The sequence below is a fragment of the Spermophilus citellus genome, assembly GCF_964194105.1.
Source record: "Spermophilus citellus genome assembly, chromosome: 12".
Lineage (NCBI taxonomy): Eukaryota > Metazoa > Chordata > Mammalia > Rodentia > Sciuridae > Spermophilus > Spermophilus citellus.
Genome location: NC_138198.1, coordinates 90206618 through 90230936, shown reverse-complemented (window position 1 = coordinate 90230936; position 24319 = coordinate 90206618).

Below are 24319 nucleotides of genomic sequence, written 5' to 3'. Positions count from 1 at the left end.
TTATAGAAATGGAAAAAGCAGTCATGACATTCATTTAGAAAAATAAGAGGCTCAGAATAACCCAAACAATCCTTAGCAAGAAAAGTGAAGCAGGAGGCATAATACCAGAAATTAATATATACTACAGAGTTATAGTAATAAAAATGGCATGGTATTGGTACCCAAACAGATAGATAGACCAATGGTACAGAATATAAGACACAGAGACAAACCCACATAAATACAGTTATCTCATACTAGACAAAGGAACCATAAATATACATTGGAGAAAAGATAGCCTTTTCAACAAGTGATGCTAGGAAAACTGGAAATCCATATGTAACAAAATGAAATTAAATCCATATGTCTCACCCTACACACAACTCAACTCAAAGTGGATCAAGGACCTAGGCATAAGACTAGAGACCCTGTGCCTACTAGAAGAAAAAGTAGGCCTAAATCTCCATCTTGTCATCTTGGGAACCAAATTGCTTAACAAGACTCCTAAAGAGCAAGAAGTAAAATCAAGAATAAATAAGTGGAATTTTATAAAACTAAAAAGTTTTTTTCACAGCAAAGGAAACAATCAAGAAAGTGAAAAGAGAACCTACAGAATGGGAGAAAATCTTTGCCACCTGCACCTCAGATAGGGAATTAATCTCCAAGATATATAAAGAACTCTAAAACCTTCATACCAAAAAAACAGTTGTGGCTCAGTGGTATAGCACTTGCCTAGCATGTGTGAGGCACTGGGTTTGACTCTGAGCACTACATATAAATAAATAAAATGAAGATCCATTGACAACTAAACATATTAAAAACCAAAATACAAATAAACCAATCAATAAATGAGCTAAAGAACTGAATAGATACTTCACAGAAGAAATACAATCAATCAACAAATGTATGAAACAATGTTCAACACCTCTATCAATTAGAGAAATGCAAATTAAAACTACACTGAGATTTCATCTAACTTCAGTCAGAATCACATTTTCAAAAATATAAGTAACAATAACTGTTGATGAGGATGTGGGGGAAAAGGTTCATTCATACATTGCTGGAGGGGGTGCAAATTGGTACAAACACTCTAGAAAGTAGTATGGAGATTCTTCAAAAAACTTGGAACAGAACCACCATTTGACCCTGTTATCCCACTCTTTGGCATATACCCAAAGGACTTAAATCAACATACTATAATGACACAGCCACATAAATGTTTATAGAAGCTTAATTCACAATAGCTAGGCTATGGAACCAACTTAGGTGCCCTTCAACAGATGAATGGATAAAGAAAATGTGGTATATGTACACAATAGAACATTACTAAGCCACAAAGAAGAATGAAATTATGATATTTGCCAGTAAATGGATAAAACTGAAGAATATCATGCTAAGTGAAATATGACAATCCCAAAAAACCAAAAGCCAGATATTCTCTCTGATATGCTAATGCTAATACACAAAAGTGTGAGGGAGAATATAAGTTCATTGTATTAGACAAAGGGGAATGAAGGGGAGGGAGGGGGATGGGAAAAGGAAAGACAATAAAACGAATCAGGCATAACTTTCCTATGTTCATACATGAATACAAAACCAGTGTAACTCCACATCATGTACAACCACAAGAATGGGAAATTATATTCCATGTATATATAATATGTCAAAATACATTCTATTGTCATGTATAACTTAAAAAAGCAAGTAAAAAGTAATAATAATAATAATAATACCTTAAAAAAGTACATTCATGGGGTTCAGTTGACAACAGGTATTACTTGTTCAGTATCTCATGCCCAGAAAGTGAATTAAAAGTTGAAAGAAATGATATTGAACTTGTTTCAAATTCAGCCCGTCCTTCCTTCCTTCCTTCCTTCCTTCCTTCCTTCCTTCCTTCCTTCCTTCCTTCCTTCCTTCCTTCCTTCCTTCTTTCTTTCTTTCTTTCTTTCTTTCTTTCTTTCTTTCTTTCTTTCTTTCTTTTTTCCTGGAGACTGAATCCAGGGATGCTTAACAATTGAGCCACATTCCTGGCAATTTTTTATTTTTTATTTTGAGACAAGGTCTCACTAAGTTGCTTAGGGCCTTACTAAAGTTGCTGAGGCTGGCTTTGAAATTGTGATCCTCCTTCCTCAGCCTCCTGAGCCTCTGGGATTATAGTCATGAACCAGCATACCTGGCTCAAATTTAGCTGTTTTGTTTTAACAAGTCACAACAGTTAAAAACAAGTATCGGAAAATTTTTGGACAGTATCTTTGTTTCTAAAAAGGACTAGTTCACCAGGCAGATGGATAAAATCAGAGTTATCCAGTTACAGAAACAAGATCCTGGGTTATTAGGATAATTTGTAATATTTTGATGAGGCAATAAAATACCTCTATTGAAAAAAAAGTGGCATACACACACACACAAGTATGTATATATACACACACAATGGGACGCTATTCAGCCTCAAAAAGAAAAAAACTCCTGTCATTTGTGACAACATGGATGAACCTGGTGGACATAAGAAAGATTAAGTGACATAAACCAAGCACAGGAAGATAAATAATGCCTGATTTCACTCATACATACAATGTAAAAAAAAAAAAAAAGTAGAACTCATACAAACAGGGAGTGATGTGGGGATTGCCAAAGGCTGGGGCAGGATGGGGTGGAGGGTTTGGGAAATGTTGGTCAAAGGACAGAAAATTTCAGTTCAACAGATTTATTGTACATCATGAGGACTACAGTTTCTAATGATGTATTGCGTATTTGTAAATTGTTGAGAGAATTTGTTTTAAGGATTCTTAGCCCCACACCAAATGATAAATATGTGAGGTAGTATGTATGTTATAAAGCTTGTTTTAGCCATTCTACAATATGAATGTGTACATGTGTATGTGTATATATATATGTATATATATATATACATATATATATATACATATATATATATACACATCATGTAGAATATGATAAATAAATACACTTTTTACTTATCAATTAAAATAAAGACATACATACATTTCTCCAATTGCCCCTCCACACCCCTTCCCCCAAAAGAGCAAGTCTGGCTTCCTGGGTCCCTCTGACTTGCTGTTTTACCTGGAGGAAGCCCAACAATTGCCCTTTAATTTCAACTCTCCTAAGGTTGTCAATATTTCTTTGTTAAGTCTTCAAAATATTTGAAGGCAGCTCAGGTCAATTAAAATTAATTACCAGAATATTCATAAGCTGCAATGAAAATAATAGAATAACTTGCTGAAATACAAATAATACAGGGCCTTATTTTCTTTTTAAATTTTCATTCTGGATTTTAAAAATCTATACGTATATTCCTTTAATAGGACACTCATTTCAAATACACAGAGCACACCCTGAGTAGTTTCTTCAAGACACGAGAGTCACGAATTTAAATATTTTTAACACTAGCTTACTTTGCTGTGTATTTTATGCTTTAACAATGTCAAGCATTTTCATATGAGCTTTATGTCCTGAAGCATTTTCATATGAGGTTTATATCCTGGAGGAGTCCATAAAGAAATTTATCTCTGCTAAACCGTGGGTCAAGGTTAATAGCAACAGAACTGTCTACTCCCAACTTCCTGAAGTTGGCAGGGTTCAAACTTTCAAGGCAAAGCTGATAGTGTCAAGGTAAACAGGAAGGTTTTTGATATGGATACCGATCTCTAGGAAGGCACTGTGCTCTCCCACAATTATACCATGAAACCACCACTGCCACTGAGATGTGCAAACGACATCACATTGTTCCTGATTATCTCAGCCAGCAATCAAGACTTTCGCCTGGGTTTGGTCTGAACTCAGGAGACTAATGGGGCAAGTCTGGACAAGGAGGAGCTGTGGGTCTTGATGCCAGGATGGAAACTTGTTCAGGGATGGGTCATAGAAACCATCTCCAGCAGGACACCTGGAAGAGTCCTTGAGGCTGCCCTGACATCTTGATCGCTGCTGCTCCCTTCAGACAATGGACACTGGACACAGGCCAGAAGTACAAAGTGCATTCCTGTGTCGGTATTCAACACACCCAAATCTTGCATCTTAAACAGCTGTCAGGCATTTTAGCTTTCATGTGCTCTAAAAGAGTTTTGATTTTGAGATTTGTCTTTTTTTTTTCAATTTAGAATACACTTAGTAAATGTGCATTTTAATTTTCACTAGACTAATTGTTCCATATGTAAAGATGGATTTGAATATGTCAAAAGAATATTTTTGGCTAGGTGAAAGAGATGGCCTGTTTCTCTGACATGGCAGACCTTGAGTTGTCACCTCTTTGCAAGGATCATCATGAAGTCAATTGTTGTTAAAAGGAGCATCAGAAGTCAACTAGAGTCTTGGAAGAAGATCAAGTTTTATCGGCTTAAATAAATCTACAAATGTCAGATTCTGAAATCTTCAGAGCTGGAAGATTTGAATTTGAAGAATTAAGACCCAAGAGAAGGGAGGAGGTGGTGATATTGGAGCTGCTCAGATGTCATAAGAGGAAATCTTAGATTTTAGATCTGCACAGCAGGAAAGAACATTTTCAATGCGATTGATCATCTTACTGAAAGCAACGTATTACTAAGACCCAAAGTTAAATTTTCAATATATAATCTGATTCTTGATGAATAACTGACGAGGGGATGACTTTGATTCTCTCTCAAGTAAATGAAAACTGGATACAACATAAACACTGCTTGTGAAATTTATCTAGATGAAGCTATTTATCCTAAATAATGTATGTGAGTATTTCTCTTCTACTTGTGGTTCAGTGTCTCTATAATAATTTTAAGTAGGAGAAAAATGGAAGTATAGTATTGCCATGGGTCTTATTAGAGTGCAAGAGAGACTAAAGATTAAGATCATTTCAAAAGTTTAAAATGATTTGTAGTTTCACCACCTGAAATTCTAGCAATCACGGATGAATATTTAATTGACAACAATTTTCCAATTGGACTAAAAGGGAATATGCATAAGGTGCAGTTTAAGAATCATAAAATAAGAGAGAGAGAGGTGAAAATGTAGAACTGCCTCTTATCAAAAATAATATTTTTGGGTTAAAGACAATCTGACCTGTGTGAGATTCTGGGAGGTTAGAATGTGCTCCCAAAATGAGATGGTCCTGAGAAGTAATATCTTAATCTGTAGTTTGTTTTATATTTTCCCATGATGATAAGTGAGGGAGAGACCAATGAGAGAAAAGCAAAGTTGTGTTTCACTTGAGTGGATGCCAAATGCACAGTGACTCACCGCGTCCTAATCAGACAGGCGTGACATCTCACTAAAAAAAAAAAAAAAAAAGAAGACTCACCCCACCCACCCTGGAAACTGTTCTTTGCTCAAGCTCAGCACACTGAAAACTACTTTCTAGACATGTCACCGTGCCTACTGTGAATGGGCAGGAAGTGATATGACAATGCTGACGAAAGTAGGGGTTAAATCACTATATGACTAAGGCTGGTTTTTCAGATTCAACCATGAGTGCGTGTGGGTCTCTATGTGTGCACTTTTAATTAAAGAACTAAATTATTTTATTTTTGGATTTTTGGTCTGCTCTACATTGTCTAGCACTATATATATATATGCTTATTTATATGATCCAAACAATCTATTTGGGGGGAAGGGGTACTGGGATTGAACTCAGGGGCACTCCACCCCTGAGCCCATCCCCAGCTGTATTTTGTATTTTATTTAGATACAGGGTCTCACTGAATTGCTTAGCACCTCACTTTTGCTGAGGCTGGCTTCTGAACTCTCCATCCTCCTGCCTCAGCCTCCCAAGCTGCTGGGATTACAGGTGTGCGCCACCATGCCCAGCATGATCCACTAGCTCTTGATGAAAATTGTAATAGATATTTCTGCTTACATTTCTTTTTCACATCTAATTCGTAGAATTATATAGGTTCAATAAGTTTATGTCTTAAGGAACTTTTTAAAATCATGTTATTCAAACTCGTCATTTTAAAGATGAGAAAAATAGGCCTATCTACCATTATATAAAATTGGGCTTTGGTCAGCATCATCTAACAGCCAGGAAAAATGATCCATTCTTCTCTACTTGTCTTCTCATTTTTAAGAATGGAGTTATTTGAAGTTTTACAATACGAATTTGCTTTACACATTATCATTAATGAAGTCTGCGAAGAGATTAGACATTTGGGTTTAGATTCGTGGTTACCTAACATGACTGTGCATCTGAATCATTTAGGAAATTAAAAAAGAAGCCAATAAAACCCAAAGCACTGTAATATTTTAAAAATTCTCTAGTTGTGTCTGATGTAGTGTGTGTGGACCAGTGTTTAAGAAATGCCAGTGTTGAACCAGCACGTTTGCTTTCAAGATGGTTGGATGGAAAGTGGGCTAAAGTATTCAGCCACATAGCTGAAGTATCCAGCTGTTTAAGAAATGCAATCCTAAAACTATAGCTTAGGGAAACCCCAGTAGTTTTAAATTCAAGCTGTTACTTTCGAGGTTTTCTGCTGTCACTATTTAATTATGGCCTATGTAAAGGAACCTCTGAATTATTAGATTATCTAAATATTAGATATGCGCATTGACTTTTTAACATAAGACTTTATAAATGATTCTATAACCAAAATGACTGCTGAAAGGTTTTTAAATAGGAACTTGGTGATTTGATTAAATCCTGACTCCAACAAAAGTTAATGAAGACCATTTTTTTTTGTTAGTAGCAATATGAAGATCTCTGTATTGATTGCTATCTAAGAATAACAAAAAAGACAGAGTCCACTAAGTCATGTTATTGATCAGATAGCAACTATAGCCTCACAAAAGTCAGGCAAAATCACAGGTCATGCTTGAGGTGTAGATGATACATTTCACATAGGATTTTATAAACTTGGGTATTCTTAAAGCCTTTTTCATGCTATTCCTAATTGTGCCCTGCTTATCATTCCAATGAGTCACATAATTAGAAGATCAAGAAAGATGTTTCTGATTGTGCCACTTTTTGATACCCCAGTTAGACTAGAGTGCAGCACGTAGGACTCTGGGGACACTTATTCGTCACAGTGGACAGCTAATATTTCTCTCCTTAACACTCTTCCATTCTCTTGGGGCAGTACTTCCCTTCCTCTGGTAATTAATTCTCCATTCCTTTTAACCCAGAGAGAGATTTTAATCCTAATGTTCCTTTCATCAGGCCACTGTGTAGACACACATGACACATATAACTCAAAGAATAACTGCACAAAGTTTCTTTGGGACTGAGATGGCAGTTTAAAAAGACCTTCACTTCTCTACTGGCAAAGGCACAAGACAATTAGGAATTGGTGGAGGCAAATGGAGGGAAAAAAATTAAAAAGGGGGACCATGGGCAATGTAAGAGTCCCTTTCCTATCATCCTTTGGGCCTCCTGTCCCCTCCCCCCAATTTTTGTTTTTGTGAAGCATTAAGTTTTCTTTTTGGCCTCAGTGGTAGAGACTAGATTTTTATAACTTGCAACCCAAGGAATATGAGTTAAATAAAAATTCAAAAGCCCTCAATTTCTTGTACCATCAGGGAAAATTCACATTATTTGCCTTTCTCCCAGAATGCACCTGTTTGGGAGAAGAAAAAGACCAAGGCAATTTTACCTCAGGTTATTCTCAAGGAAATTCTTATTGTTGCATATTCTCTGGAAAAATAGGAAGACAAGAGAATAACAACAACCATGAAAGCCTCTTAGAAAATACAGGGTCAACCCAAGAGAGGGACAACAAAGAGCAGATCTTGTCCTTTTGTATTTATGGTTTGTACAAATATAATTACTTGCACACCTCAGTTTTTAATAGAATACTGCATTTTAAGTTCTACATACCAGTAATTTTGGAAAAACATTCCTAAGTAAACTAAATTTATTCTTCACATAATTTTAAGTTCTGATAGGGTCTCAGAGACGTTTTCTTCCATTGAAAAGACTTTGAGCCAGATGAGGTGGTGCATGCTATAATCCCAGTGACTCAGAAGACTGAGACAGAAGGATTGGAAATTCAAGGCTAGCCTCGGCAATTCAGTAAGGCCCTAAGCAACTTAGCGAAACCTTGTTTCAAAATAGAAAATAAAAAGCACTGGGGATATAGTTTTATAGTAGTAAAGCATCTCTGGGGTTTTATTCCTTGTACAAAAACAAACAAACAAACAAACAAAAAAGGATTCTGTGGTTTAACTAATTGTGTTGTTTTACCAAAACCTTCTAGATGATTTGAAATGATCAGTGTTCTTTACAAAATCCATCATTGTTGTACCATATTATTTAATTTATATGTATTTGTGTGTGCGTGTGCGTGTGTGTGTGCAATATTTAGAAAAAAATAAAGGAAGACTATTCCTTGAGCTAGGCTGACTGCAGGGGAAGCTCCTGTATAATAGTTTCCTGATTGAATGATTAACCCATGTACATTTGACCTGAGCAATGGCAAGGAGCTTCATACCTCTTAAAGCCCTTTATCTTGTCTTAGTTTAATCAAAATGCTCTTTGTGTTCAAGAGATTAGTCTGAACAGAAAGTTTTGGCCCCCTCTAGTAGTCTGGCCCATGCTGTCTACCAATCTTATGATTTTCATTCAAACTGACGTCTTGCCAGTAGGAGCCGAGCTCTTGTCTTCTTATCTTATGTCCTCCAAAAAAGGAGTGTTAGGGTCCATGAGGCTTCTTGGGATTGTGTGAAAACTCACATATCACTGAGAACTCTACAAGATGAAGAAAGATGTTTCAACTGTCCTATATTCATTTAGAACAATTCGTTCTAGAAATTATGTTTTGTTGTGATACAAGAGAAAGGGAAATGAATGGATAGAGATTTGAACTTCTCCAGAGTTTTCCTAGGTTCCAGGCCCTTCATGTGGAATAGAGATTGTGGAGACTACATACATCTCCAAGTGTGATCCTCTTAATAACACTGTGAAATGAGCATCATTCTCTAAATTCTTTATGAGAAACTTGAAGCTTAGAGAGAATAAGCAGAGTTGAACATTTTCTCTTCATCCATTGTGGCCTTACTACGTCCTTTCTTCTAAAGAAAGGTCTTTAAATATAAAACTATGCATTTAGGTGATTTTGTAAATTCTCAACCAATCTAGAGTATTTGAGAGTGAATAGGGAGGGGTCAATATTACAATTGTGCACAAAGTTGTAAATTGAGACTGCTTGGGTAAGCCTGGACCCCTGGTCATTGTTACTTAAGGTCACTAGTAAGCTGTCTGGAGACCCTAGGTAGAGTGGTGGTAGCTTGGGTCTTGACCACAGGCACTGTAGCTTTAGATTCTCACTCTTATGGCCTCTGTCTTTAGGCACAGCATGAGACAGTCAAGTCTTACATTAACTTCCACTCAAGAAGTCTTCTCATTTTTATAAGAAATGAATTTTCATCCAAATTCACTTGGGTTCTCAACAAAATTCCGAACAAAGGATGATTTTTCTAGTTCCTTAGGACAGTAGTAGAGATACATGTTAGTCATAGACAGGGCATTATGCTTGCTATTTCTAAGGCAGTTCCATTTGGGCTCCCCTTGACTCAGTTTCTCAAGGATTGAACAGGTTGGGACTGTTTTCCAACCTTTGCCTGATCCTCTGGAATTGCTATGCCTACATACCTCAGGAAAAGGGTGAAATTAATGTTTGTAGAATCCCTTTGAGATCTCTGATGAAAGATGTTTTGATAGTATGAAGTATTATTATAATAAATAGGCCCTGGATTTTGTCTTTGGTGTGATGAACTATATTCTCAACATTAACTCCATATGAGGAGATGAACTTCAAACACCCACTTGAGAGTATCTTTAAATAACTTTCATTATATTGGATCAGCAAATGTTTTATCAATCCATAATGACAAATACTTTGTATGATGGTTACTTAACAAGAAACTAAAACTTGTTCTACATGCGAAGATAGAATGAATCATATTCTGAGCTGGGATAAGCACTAATGATACAGGTAGAAACTTGTTCAATTATATACCTTGGAAGAGTCAGCTATCAAAAAGAAAAAGACTCAAAATTTGTCAGCATTTCCAAGATGACTCCAGAATGGATGTTAAAGTTAATAGAATCTTGTCCAGTTAATTTTCTCAAAGTGTGCACATCTTAAAAATGAATTCTGATTGTTTTGTTATGTTAAGCTACAGAACAAGAAAGTTGAAGTTGACTTTAGAAATTAATTTTTATGCAATTAAAAGGTCTAAAATTAGGGAATGCACTGTGTAAAAATGAATTGACTATGTTAATTTGTATGTTTTCCTTAGTTCTCATCAACTTATAACTTTTAGACATCATTTTTTTAAGCTCCATTATATTTTGGATGATCTAAAGGGTCTTGTTATGATAAGTAATAGAATTGTAACATAAAATATATTTTTGCTATGAAGATTTTTAAATATTTTTATAGCTTAGTATTAGAAGATATGTTTTCAATCATAAAGCTACTTTAAAAATACATGATTTGATTACAAGGGCATATAGTGGGATGGTTTCAAACTATTTCGCACATGATTGGAGATACTTTAGAGCACCCGGAAATCCTAGAAGAAGGCAGTATAAGCAAATTAATGGATTTTTAAAAATTTTATAAATTTCTCTGTATAGATTCAATAAGGTTAGGTTACTTATACTGATTTTTTTTGAGGTATAACTGGTTCTCACCTGTAGAAAGAAATTGAGCTCTCCAACCTGTTTCTTTGCCACATCAAAGGAAAAAATTGAGCTCTAAGGTAGACAAGCTGGTTATTTATGATTGTGTCCTATACTAGGCCTGGAGAATTTAGGTAAGTCTCTTCACTTTCCAGTTATTTCACTATTGTAAGCCACAACAGAATATTCACAAGCAGAATAGTTGTAAAAGTGGTGATTTGCAAACTAGTTTGCATAAATGCTACCTGTCCTGCTTGCTAGACATGTGGTTTCCTTGATCCCTCCTCTTTCCCAATCCCAGGACAGATTCTTCTGGTCTGGAATGAGATCAGGAATTTCAGGTTTACAAGCACTTGGGTGTTTCCCAATGCTTGTAATTCAGATGCCACTCAGAAAACCTCCAAATTATTATGGACTGAAACAAGGGTTGAAAATTTAAAGCAAATAAAGTAAAGTTAAAAACATGTGCTGTTTCTCATAGCCTTGTCTAGGGGGATATAAAATTATGTGAGAATCAAAATTTTAAAAAATGTATTGTTTTGCTTATCACTTCCTTTATTTATTAACTCTTTTTCCCCTCTTTTTTTCTAGGATGATACCTGGTGTGAGTTTATAATGAGCCCCTTTTCCAGGGGGTGTTTCAATTTTGTTAGGGCATTCTGAATGTATATTCCCCATCAAATGTGTCTCTGTTTATAAGACAAGGAGTTTAGCATTATGGCTAACAATGGATTCCCAGGATTAAAATGCTGCCACTGTCATAAGCTGGTTGTGTGTCTTTAGATAGTCACTGTATGCATCAGGTTTGTTATCTTTTTTTTTTATTTTTTATTGGTTGTTCACAACATTACAAAGCTCTTGACATATTATATTTCATACATTAGATTGAAGTGGGTTATGAACCCCCAATTTTACCCCAAATGCAGATTGCAGAATCACGTCAGTTACACATCCACAATTTTACATAATGCCCTATTAGTAATTGTTGTATTCTGCTACCTTTCCTATCCCCTACTATCCCCCCTCCCCTCCCCTCCCAACTTCTCTCTCTACCCCATCTATTGTAATTCATTTCTCTCTTTGTTTATTTTCCCATTCCCCTCACAACCTCTTATATGTAATTTTGTTTATCAATGAGGGTCTCCCTTCATTTCCATGCAATTTCCCTTTTCTCTCCCTTTCCCTCCCATCTCAAGTCTCTGTTTAATGTTAATCTTTTCTTCCTACTCTTCCTCCCTGCTCTGTTCATAGTTGCTCTCATTATATCAAAGAAGACATTTGGTATTTGTTTTTTAGGGTTTGGCTAGCTTCACTTAGCATAATCTGCTCTAGTGCCATCCATTTCCCTGAAAATTCTATGATTTTGTCATTTTTTATTGCTGCATAGTACTCCATTGTGTATAGATGCCACTTTTTTTATCCATTCATCTATTGAAGGGCATCTGGGTTGGTTCCACAGTCTAGCTATTGTGAATTGTGCTGCTATGAACATCGATGTGGCAGTGTCCCTGTAGCATGCTCTTTTAAGGTCTTCAGGGAATAGTCCGAGAAGGGCAATAGCAGGGTCAAATGGTGGTTCCATTCCCAGCTTTCCCAGGAATCTCCAAACTGCTTCAGGTTTGTTATCTTTAAAAAGGGATAATAATAGCTTCTATGTCAATGTCTTCTAATTTATTCACTCACAATTCCTAACTTGTGATAAATGAATAGGTGAATGTGTAAAACACTTGGAACAGTGTGAAGAGCATATCAAAGCTGGGTAAAGTTACTCAGTAGTTACTGCAGTTAAACAAGTGCATAAATTATCTGGACCTAAAAAAATTGATATGATACTTGAGTAAGGTTTTGAGTTTTGGATTTAGAGAAATGAAGAATATTCTGTACATTAGTCTTTAGAAACCATTGGCTTCTCTATATAAACATAAAGATATAAATATGCAGAGTAATCAATCTGAAGGAGGCATAGAAGGATTGTGAGAATAAGTTGAATATCTGTAAACAAAATTGAGTCTCTCTTCAATATATAAAATAATAATAAAATTGTTTCAGAAGATACTCAACACAATTTGGTAGCTATTTCTAGTAACATTATTATTATTTTTAAATTCTAAGCAGAGAAGTACATTGTATTAACTTTAATAAAGCTCTGCCAGCTTAACAGTTACTAGAATACTTGCTGGATTGCCTGATTTTGCCCTTGCAGGTGATTGACAGTTGTGGTGAGACTTGCTTTGCTTTTGCACCAGAGCTTTGCTTTAGGAATAAATACTTTATTTAGGGGAATGCTTTAAACAGCTTGTTGGTGATAGAAGGTAAGGACTTAGAGAAACAAGCACTGGGAGGAGATCAAGAAGCAAAGAACTGGGTAAACCTTCAACCACCCCTAGAAAAATAACCACAGACTTTAAAGGAGGATAGAGAAAAGGGTGAAGCCTAAGTAGAAGAGTAAAGAGCAAGAAAAGAGAAGAAATCCATGTATTATCACATGGACCAGAGTCTGAGAGTTATAGAAGTGACTAAGAAATCCCTATTATGTGGTTGAGTAAATGGTTGGATTTTAAAAAGTATTTTTAGTGTTATTTGAAGTTTTGTTTCACCATTTCTTCTGAGTTTCTATCATCTACTCTTATTTCTTCAAACCTCCAGTGAGGACTGATATGTCCATTTATTTTAATTTGGGTGGGTTTTGTGGTCAATAAGGGACCAAGCCTATGAAGGACCATGATTGCACACAGATACACAGAAGAGGAGGAAATTGTCCAGGAATCCCAGATGGTACGTTTCTAGAAAGTTTAGTAAGTGATATGTTGTGGGCATATACTGCATGTCACAAACTAATTATGCAATTTACACACATTATCACTTATACCTCTCAAGCAACTACCAGGTAGATACTATTATTATGTTTTTGGACAGACAAGAAAACAAAGGCATAGTCACGTTGATTCACTTGTCCAAGATCACATAGCCAAGCAGAACCAGGATGGCAGAATCAGAATGTAAAGAAAGGTGCCCAGATGTCAAGCAGAGTGTGTCACTCTTACCGTGGCATCATAAGCTTTGGCTGACTTTGGAGTGGGAGGAGGATAGCCTGGGTTATGTATGATGGCAACAAAGTTGAACATTTAGTGGTATGGCCTGAAAGTGGGAACCGGAAGATAATAGCACACTCACAAGAAGAGTCCTGAGCTCAGCATTTTGTGAAATAGCTAAGGCTACCATCTGCAGGAGGATCAAACCCAGAGTGTTGGTCAATTCCTGGATTTTGCCACTCATGGTGACATGATTTCTTTGACAACCAGCTCCATTTATAACATGTAAAGAAGGAAGAGCAGAAAATACTTACAGGTGAGATTTTGTGGGTACTCCATTTTAAATCAGAAATGAAAGACAAATGCTTCACCTCACCATTTCTTAACATTATTCTGATAAATGAAATGTGACCTAAAACAGAAAATAAGATAGAAAATTGAAAAGCATTGGAAAAAGAGAACAATTGTAGCTGTCTGCACCAAACATTTTATCATCACCTTACTGAGCATAGAAATTAGTGAACAATTAATAGAGGGTTGTTTATTAGTGTCCCACAGGAAACCTTTGTGCAACATAGTACTATAATTTATTTTATATAATTATTGATGGTCAAGTAACTATAGTTCCTATTACTGTACACAGGTTTAGTCATTCTTAATAAATTCTTTTGCCTTCTTTATAAGTTCTTGAGTGTACCTTTGAGGCATTGTTAACTGTAAGTACATGGTCTTGATGGATCAAAATGTTGATACCTAGAAACTGAGTAACATCAGCTAGTATTTCTGCCTCCCAGTGGAACTTGGTCCCTATCAAATGTACTAGGTGTTAGTGGAGAAAAGACAATTTCAAACAATGTAAAAATGAATGAAAAGGTAAATAAATTAGTGAAAGCCAATATATTTTAAAATACATATTTTAAATACAAATATGTTTTAATATCACCACTCCCCCATACACACACACACACAAACATGCGCCCTTATACACAGAGGACATGGTGTCCAAACTTTTTTTTCTGGGAAGCACAGTTTCATGGTAAGTCAAACAGCTTGATAGGAGAAGACTATAGCCAGGTTTCATCTTCCACTGTTACCCTGATTCAGGGAAAAACTGTAATAAACATGCAATAGATTTGTGAAAAGAGATATTATTTGTAACAACTTAAAATATGTAATATAGGACTGACCTGAATAAAAGATAAACAGAATCAATATGAAGAAAATTATACACATTTACTGATAATCATAAAATAATAGTAATTTCTTATAACTGAATTGGAGGAATAGGTAGTTTAAAAAATGTGAATAAATTGTCAATTATCTAACAAAAAGAGTCAACTATTCATGCAAATATTTGTAGAGTTTAGAAGCTTTCAACTAAAATAGAACAGGGCCCAGGGAACATGGAAAGATTGTTTCTTAAGTCACAGCCTCATTTATGAACCTTGGTTGACTATCACATACCCCACAGAATTCAATGTCCTCCTCAACTCACCAAAGTTGTATGAATGACATAGCCTCTCACATGGGGAAATCTAATACACAACAAGAGAAGAGAAAAGGCTGAGAATTTATTATATAGACTGACTTAACTCTGCACACTGTTGAGACACTGAGATGAGACTGAGATTAGTAGAGGGATATAAAATATCATTGTTTATTTTTATTGCTTTTTTGACCATCTCTACCTTCTCTGCCTTCTGGACTCTCATCATCCCCAGTGTCAGTATGTGACAGCATCCTTTACCATCAACTCCTTCTTGTAAGGGACAGCCATCATCATTCTCCTTAAAGACACAGCTTCCTTGCATCAGTATAGCCTTCATTTTCTTAGTTTGAGGAGTGTCCTCTCAAGGAACAGAACATGGTAATGGGTTCTTCCATCTAGCATAATGAGTTCATTCAAATATTTTTTTCCCAAACCTTTTAGTACCCAACTCCCAATATCTCCATCTCATTTACTGCAGACCATTTCTATTTCCAAATTCTAAGAATATTCTCAGCAGCATGCTTAGACCTGCTCCATGAACATTAATTCGTAGTCACATATCAGAAGCATTCTTTCTTATCTAGTTTTATATTCTGTCTTCTCCAGTCCAACACCAAATTCCACATGCAATCCCATGGTTCCTGCAAGAAAAAAATGGACTAGCATTTGCAATTCCTTTCTTATAAAAGCTAATTGATTCCAGAGCAAAGACAGCATTTCCCCATAAGTCTGTGTTGACATCAGTACTCTGTCAACTTAGCTAGTTTATGGGATCAGTTGTTTGATAAAACACAAGTCTAGATGTTGCTATAAAAGCATATGTTTAGACATGATTAGTCAGTAGGTTTTAAGCTAAGCAGACCCTCTTCCTACGGGTGGACCTAGGTTGAAGGCTATAAGAGCAAAGACTGAGGTTCACCGAAGTAGAAGGAATTCTTCTCAAAACTCAACATAAAAACTCTATCTGAAAAATCTCTATAGAATCTGTCTCTGTCTTAGTGCCTCTGGAGCTCTTCCTTTCTCAGTCACTTACTTTAAGAAAGTAGAGTCTATCCTGAGGTTTTTGTCTTCCAGGGTACTTCTTATTATCACAGCCTGAATTCTCCCAGAAGCAGAGCCCAAGACAATGAGGAGTCTTCAGTGTGAGTGATTTGAGAAGCAATCCTAGGGAGCAGGATGAGGGCAGAAGGGAGAAACATGGGAAGGAAAAGCCCTCCCCCAACTACTACAGAGTTGGCACCACCATTACAGCAGACTGATGCTTGATTTCATGTGAACTCCTGAGGAGACTTTTCATGTTTCCAATTCAATCACATTATTGAGCAGTGTTAGATATAATTACCAAAAGAGAGAAGATGAGGGCTTATATTATTCATGATTTGTAGCAAAACTATTGATTTTCATACAGGAGTAACTCCAAAATTTACAAATCCTGCTGGCTTTCATTCTGTCTTTGAGGTGAAGGTCTTACTTACTCTGAAAAAAAGTTGAAATTAAGGCCTAGAATACTTCAAAACTACCTTTTTTTTTTTTTTGCTTATACACACATACTTTGACATCTCCACCCATCTTCTGCTCTTTTCCTCTCATCTTGGAAGATGTTTTCTACTATTATTCCCTTCAAAGAATTCAACATTTGTTCAGGAGCTCACCTGCTCTGGTCTTCTCATTTCACTTCATCCCATCAACACACCATTACTACTTAGATAGGCTGGTCATGAAGACTCTGCCTTACAAGAGCTCCAGAACCCAACTGCCCAGGATTCAATCTTTGCTCTGCTCATTTCCAACAGTGCAGCATTTAACAAGTCACTCAGTTCTGTAATTTTTTAGCTCAATCTCTACTCAAATGGAAAAAAAAAAAGGTGAAGTTAATGTCTACAAAGTGCCTAGAACAACGCTTAGAATATAATGACTATGTAAGAAATTGCTGTTTTTATTATTCTTAATGTAGGGGATATTTTGAGACTTATTGAAAGGCAGAGATTCCTTTTCCTTGCCTTCTGGCATCCTAAAGTAGGACATTAGATGCCTTCTCCCAGAGATTCGCTATTTGAACAAGGGGAACAAAGACTGATGGACAGGTGAGAAGACAGGGTTACACTAGGATTGGGCTTGAAGAATCTCTATGGGTGGCAGTGTCCAATGTCCTGGGGTGATGTTGCAGTGAGAGGTCCTTCACTGTGTTTTTTTGTGGTGAAGTCTCCCTGGCTCCCCCCAAGATTTTCTGAGTCTGGTTCATCAGCTTTTCTGTTGATTCTATGTGTACTTAAAATTGTTTTGATAAATTCCTCTTCTGTCATGCCAGCTGGTGTCCATTCTTCTTTTCTTAATCCTGGAATCCTGACAAGTACAGTGGTCACTATAGCTTCATGAAACTCTTTTTTTCCTTTAGGAGATATTTTTATTTTATTCTTACCTATGTGCTGCGCAGATTCACTTTTTCCCTGATGTCTCTGTCAAACTCTTTATAATTTTTCTCTAGTTCCTTCTTAGATTTTCTTTTTCTTTTTTCTCATTCTAAATATTCCCTCTGATTGAATTCACCCATGTCAGTGTCTTCAACTACTTCAACTTTAATGTAAATGGTTCCTAAACTTATATTTCCATTTAAGCCTTCAGTCCTACATTTCAGATTCAAATTTTGATTTCTTACATGTTATATTACCTGGATACATTCACTATATCTTTCACATCTGCTCATATCGATGTCTTCTTGGAGGAAGTAATGCATAAGCCAAAATCATGCCAGAGTCATCCTTGACTCTTTTTTTTCCTGTTTATTCCTTCTGTTGCTATTGCTTTACTATGATTTCTCTTCTTTAGGCAAGACCTTCTGAACCTGGGCTTTTTCAAGTACAAATCTGATTAGTTCCCCCACTTTGTAATTTTGGATGGTTCTATTTATTTTCCATATCACACAAAATAATTCTAGTCAAATTACTTCAATCCCAAACTAATCAACTCAAGGATCTCTCCAGTGGCCTATGAGGTTTGAAGTATGAGAAATGGAGAGATACATATAAATGATTCCTTCTTCTTAGTGAATTCAAAGTCTTCTAGAAGGAACCTCGCTGGTACAAGGCATATCTTCCATTCCAACTCAGTTTCCCCCCTTAACTCATCCCAGCTCTCTCTCAGCGCTGCATGGTTCCTAGTAGATTTCTCATGAGCATGCAGATGGACTTGGCCTCCTGCTCACACAGAGAAGCCTCCGCCACTTCCTTTCCACATTCCAGGCATCTCACTGGATTGGAGTGGCATTAAGTCCTCGATAAATCACTCTTCGGGAAAATGAACTATTAATATCACAACATTTAAAGCACATCAACACTAATTATGAGCAGAGCTTAAATCAGAGAAACTCCATATGACACATTGGAGAATAATTAGAGATTTTTATGTTTATATTTTTAGATCATCTTTAATAGACTTCCAGCTTAATAGACTGACAGTGGGAGGTGTCTTTATAAAGGAAATTATTCCAACAAGCCCAGAGGCAACTTTATTGTGTCAATGGCATAAAACAAACATCCTAAGAATATTGTTTAACTTTATTTATGGGTGACTGCTAAGTCATTAAGTTAAAGCTAGGATTTCACATTTAATAACCTTGGCAAAATAAAAAAAAGAGCCACAAGAGTTTTAATTAAATATTCCCTCTCTTTCAAATGAAGAGGTAAAAACAATCAAAATCTTTTGACTTTCTATCAGGAAGGTGTTTGCTGTGAAATGTACTTTTTAGAAGACTGAGTATTTGTAGAAGAAATCAAAATGTCTGGATTATTTGGCTTAAATACTAACAGGTCAAAGCTACAAGATATTTGTTGGCTTCGTTTTTGACTTTTCAAGTTTTTTTTTGTGAAATGAATTTAGACTTATGGGAGAGTTGGGTCAAGAGCATAGAGTTCTCATACATCCTGTATCCAGCTTCCTTTTACATTCAACTCTTACACAACTAGAGGGTCATTCTGGAAACAAACAAATATACCTTGGTACAGTAATATTAATAAAACTACAGAATTTTGAAAAATTTTATGGATTTTCCTACTAATTATTCCAGGATCCAATCCAAAATATTATTAGGTTTTGTTATTTTTGTGGTCCTGGAGATTGAACCCAGGGCCTCCCACAACCTAAGCAAGTGCTCTACCACTCAGCCACATCCTCAGCCTGGTACTGTGGTACACTTAAGTATACTACCACCACCTCTTCCAAACCATACCTCTTCCTTAGTCTTTTTTTCTCTTGCATTGCTTTGACATTTTGAAGAGTCCTGATCACTTATGCTGGAGGGTATGCCTCAATTTAGGTTTAGCTGACTTTTTTTAAATTTTCATGATTAGGTTGAGATTATGCATTTGGCAAATATTTTCAAATTTACAAAGTATTAGCAATATACCTACTCAGAAAAAATTTATTTGTGTGTGTATAAAATTAAATAATAAAACATCCAGGAAAAATCATTTTTATTTAAAAATTTTCGACTTTTCCCATGAAGTATGTGTTTTTGTGTACATTTGACTTCTCTCTTCTTTCAGAACATTCCAGAATCCATTTGCACATACATGTTCCCCAGGTACACAGGATATAAAAACAATAAACTAAATAGAGGTAAAATGTCTGTGCATGCTTAGTCACTCCAAACATTAAAAAGACCCTTTCAAATGATGTGTGTGTGTGTGTGTGTGTGTGTGTGTGTGTGAGTGTGTGTAGGAGAAGCATCTCTTTCTTTATAATCAGACACTACCTACGTTCCTCACTAATTCTGAAATCATCATCTTCTATTCAAATCAATTTGAGATTCTTAATTGCCATTCTTGGATTATGACAGCACTGGTGTAGAATGCTGCGTCATCAAGAGCGTAGGGTTTCCAATTCTTGCCTCCCAGAACACCTCAACTTCGTTCTCATTTGGGAGCTAATTGGGGTGGGCAGGGAGCTCCATTCTGCCTATTGACCTTTTCAAGTGGCCCTGTCCAGTGGACTCCATGCAAAGATGCTTCTTTTTTGACAGGTGTCTTTCAACTAGGAAGCAAATTGCTGCTATCAAGTCCAGGTGGGTGGGGTAGGGAGGAAGGAACTCCTAAATTATCATAATTTAAAAGTTACCTGTAGCATTCTAATTCATATATCTGTTATGAATATTTGTATTTCTCAAGTCAGCACAGAACTCTAGAAGTACGCATTTCACTTTGTGACTTATTTTCAAAAGAGAAATACCTAGTAGGTGCTTCAGACATAGGAGGTTTTCCACATTTAGCAAATGAAATAAACTTAAGTGAATAAAACAACATCATCATAAAGGACAATAACAAAATAACCTACTTGATCAATAGTTCATAGGGTTCTCATTCTTTATTTTTATTCTTCATTATACTCTTCCCCTTTTACTTACGGGCATTTTTCTCTTAGATATCAAAAATTGTTGCAGATTTTCTTAAATTGATGGTTAATATGTTTATTCTATTTTGATTCTTCAATAAGAAAAGCAACTATGTTCATGGAGCATTGGCACATGCCTCTAGTCCCAGTGACTTGGGAGACTGAAGCAAGAGGATCACAAGTTCAAGGTCAGCCTCAGCAACTTAGGGAGACCCTGTCTCAAAAAATATATAAGTAAATAAAAAATTAAAAATTGAATGAAATGCACTGGGCATGTAGCTGAGTGGTAAAGTATCCCTGGGTTCAATATCCAACACCAAAGAGAGATAGAGAGTTTGTGTGTATTTAAGGTCACAATTAAAGATAGAATAGAATTATCACTGTCTAAAAACATACCAGAGCAAAAAGAACAGCTAATCAGTGTTTTATTATTAATGTTTAACAACCCAACTTTCTAGAAAAAAATAAAATTTGGATTCAGAAACTTTGATGATTTCCATGGTGTAAGTTTTGAGTGCTTTTCTACTTTTTAGCATGGTTCGAAACAAGTGGATATTTATGGTTGCATTCATTGTCAATAAAAAGGTTTTACTGATATTCTGCTTTTGTGATGTGAGTAAGCTTCATATACCAAAAAAATTATGTAAGATGCCATGCAGCAAGTATGGATTCTTGATATAATGTGATGAAAATGGTATTGTTCCCATCTAATCATAGAAAAAAAATCAGCAAATCTCAACAGGGTGTACTGTACTTGACCAGTACTCTTTAAAACTATCAAGGTCATCAAAAGCAAGGACAGCCTGAGAGACCATTAATCCAAGAGAAGCCTAAGGAGACATGACAACTAAATGTAATGTGGTGTCCTGGATGGGATTCTGGAACAGGAAAAGATACTAAGTCAAACCTAAGGAAACTGGGGAAACACCTGTAGGCATTCACCAGTAATACTGTATTCATTAATTCTAACAGTACATACCAATATAAGTCTACCACTCCAACCTAAGATATTAATAATGAGGGAAATGGTGTAAAATGTATGGAAACTCGCTGTACCATCTCTGTATTTTTTCTGTAAATATAAAACTAATCTAAATAAAAAAGAAGAACAAAATAAGTGTAAGCTTTCTTAATTGATAGTATTTGATACCAACTATTATCTGATGTCATACTGAATTTTCTTTTCCACAGGTTAAAATTCCTCTTTTTAAACCATTCTTTTCATGACACAACTTCATGTTTTACCTCTATCCCAGAAGTTTCTGATCATTTCCTGAATGTTTTTTTTTAATTTATTGGTGTTGATCATACACATCTCTGAACACTGTTTTTCCTTTGACTCCTTTATCTGATTAACTTCCAACAACTCTCAAGAGCCTTTAAAATATCACTTTCTCTCTGGTGGCGAATTGAACCTATAGCATTGCTCTCCTTGACCACCATGCTGTTACTTTCTCCCTTTTATGTACTCCTGTCATCTGTACATGGTTGTTACTTCCTCACACTGGGTCATGATATTTTTCTCACATTGTTTCTTTTATTACACAGTGAATAGAAGCCATGTGAAATCCTAGAAAAGCCATTCTGAAATCCTAGAAAAGCATCAGATACATAGAAGGGATATGCTAAATAGCAATTGAATACAGTTGGTCCTCCATGGACTGGCTTTCTCCTCCAATCCATTGTTTTCATCCCCTTGTTCACGAATCTTTCTGAGCCTCTCGTATTTCAGGGGCTCTCCATCGTTTTTTCTGCTTATCTAATTCCTATGTATGTGTCAAGTCTCCATTTACAGGATATGTTCATGCCTTTCTTAACCCTGGCTTCATTTAGTCAGGACACCATTGCTTTGACTCTCCTTGTTTTAATGTCTGTTTAATTAGTCTGAGTTCAGGATCCTTGTCTTATGTGTGTATTTCCCACAGTCACTTGGTCTTTATCTCATTCACATGTGATGGTTGTCAATATCCCAGTCTCTATTGGATGACCCTTTTTGAATGCCTGATTCTATACCTGTATTTAGCATGTGATTGTATATTTATTGTTCTGTTCTTTCTTTGACACATGTTTTTTTCTGTTTTAGCAGTGTTGTACTCATTTTTAAGGTATAATTGTTTTTTTCCTATTCTTTTTTGGTTTTCTCACATTTTTTCACAGTGTTTTAGATACAGGTAATTATTTTAAAAGAGTAGACTTATTCTACAAAAGCACTGAGAACCTGGAAAAGCACTGGGCCCACCCATTCTAATTTGAATCCAAACTCTGAGACAGGAATCTGGGAGTTCCTAACCTCAGCATTTTCTAGACTCATGTTCCCTGAACACTCCCACTGCAGGAGAATTGTCTGTTACCAATTGATTGCAGAAGCATCATAATGCAATAATGATTTGGGCCCAGTGGCTAATTGAGGCCATTTCATAAAGGGAGTATGCTTTATGGGTGTAGTTTCTTTTGTTTAATGTTAATCACTTTTAATCCATTTACATAAAGGAAACCACAGTTAACACAAATGTAAGTGGAGATATGTAGTCTTAATGTGGTTTAGGCTAAAAATATTTATAGGTTTCTATCTTCTTTTTCTTTCTCTATCTCATATACATTGCACACTATATCTGAAATGTAAAAGTTCTTACACATTTTACCAATTCACTAATAGATGAAGTATAATGGAAATATAATGGTTAAGAAAATATTTTTTTCTAATACATGTTTTGTCTAAAAAACATTGACGATATATAGGATGCAACCAATAATATTTGAAATTCTACCAGTGTTTGCCACTTCCTTTAACTGAAATTCACTAGGAGGTTTGCAGAATTTAGCAATCTGAATAATATGTTGAGATACTACAGTACCCGTTCTAAAAAGCTTTATCTTATAGTGCTGACTTCTTATTTTCATCAAGTTATCTACTCAACCAATAAGCCAGATACATCACCAACTTGTAAGCAAAGATTTAAATTCTGGCCTGACCTAAGACTATTAGTATCAATTTAGGCAAATCTTTTTCCTCACAGTTTTGTCATTTGTTAAATGGAATACTAAAGTGTGTGTGTGTGTGTGTGTGTGTGTGTGTGTGTGTGTATGTGTGTGTATCAAAATTTTTTACAACATGGAGAAAAATCCAAACAATGCAAAGCATAAAAATCCCTCTCAAGTCTGAACATAATAAATAAAATAGGCATAAGTAGTCCCTCATAGATCCTTTAAATCTCATATTTTAACCCAACTTCTTGTCTTGAGGTGAATGTGTATAACTTACCTCTTACTATCACCTCTTGTTCATGAGGTGAATGTGTATAACTTACCTCTTTCTAGCAGAATGATTTTCTAACAGTGAGGGTAGAGGATATCTCAGGATCCACCTTCTCTTCTTTGCTAAAAAATATGCAGAACACGGCAGTACAGAAACATATACCCTAGAATACAAATTATTCAGTTTCTAATATCATCTGCTGAGTTTTAGCAAAACACGCTCTACTCTAAGGTACCTTCCAGAATAGTGGTAAGTAGCAAGAGAGCCAGCAGAGCAGTGCAGGCTAAGCTGGGGTAAAGTTCACCTTTATCGCTGTGCCTCAGACCTTCCATATGTCTTAGGAAAAAGACTAGTAAGCATTCACACTCATAGCCAAAGTGCAGACAAAAAGTCTCAGAAACTCTAGTTCAAACTCATAAAGGAGGAGAAACTTTTACCAAACATTTATACAATCTGCAATATTCTCTATCCACAAAGTAAAGACCATTTTATTTGATTGTGCAGAGAAGTTTCAGTTTCTCATTTTTCTGTACATAAGAAATAGTGGTAGTTCATAGTAACCATTGGGAATA